The following is an 849-nucleotide window of genomic DNA, read 5'->3' on the forward strand; positions in this document are numbered from 1 at the left end:
TGATTGGACTTTTTGCCTATATTTTTCACTTTATCAGTTTTCTTTCTTTGTTTTTCATTCAATTTTTGCTTATTATATCCTTATGTTGTCATGTGCAGAAACAAGTATAATGAGAAATAAGGAAGATTATATATGGCATCTTTATTGTATCATAAACTTAATCAAGCCTTTGAGAAAAATTTAATATTGTTCCAAATGAGCACAGCAAATACAAGCTAGTCAAGATTTCAAATGATAAGATTTACCAAATGTACTATTGATTTTTGTCAAACCTATTAGTTATGGACGTACTGACACAGCATAGTTGTATACTTATAGAGTAGCTTAGCAACGTTTACATAAAAAAACAAATGTAGTAAATTTCCTGCATAAAATTGAAAGTATACGAAATCTAAACAGGGTCTAAACTAAACGAATAAAAAGACTATAAATTAGATGATAAGATCATAAAAGCTTTAAAATCGTAATGAATAAGCTAGTCATTTTATGTATGTGCCATCGTTTTAAAATGTATTATTCTTAATCAGAAAAAGTACTCTTATTTTTTTTTTAAAAATCTTGATATCATATAATAAAAAAATTTATTCAGAAATCAAACATAAGTTTTTGGCTCCAAATTTAAGCAATTTTAATATTAAATTTAGATTTTTCTAATTTTATTAAAAAATTAATCCAACTTTGTCCTTTATATTTTATTGTGCATTTAAGATTATATATTTTAAATTATATGTAGCCAAATAAAACCTCCTCTACTCCTAAAATATATATCAGATGTGTTGGTTGACCCCCAATAATTTGAATTTAGGTGACTCCAACAATTTGAGCAAAAGATTTGTTAATCACATCTAT

This window comes from Acartia tonsa, chromosome 10 (genome assembly GCF_053477335.1).
Source record: "Acartia tonsa isolate MP-2025a chromosome 10, ASM5347733v1, whole genome shotgun sequence".
In the NCBI taxonomy this organism is placed as follows: Eukaryota; Metazoa; Arthropoda; class Copepoda; order Calanoida; family Acartiidae; genus Acartia; species Acartia tonsa.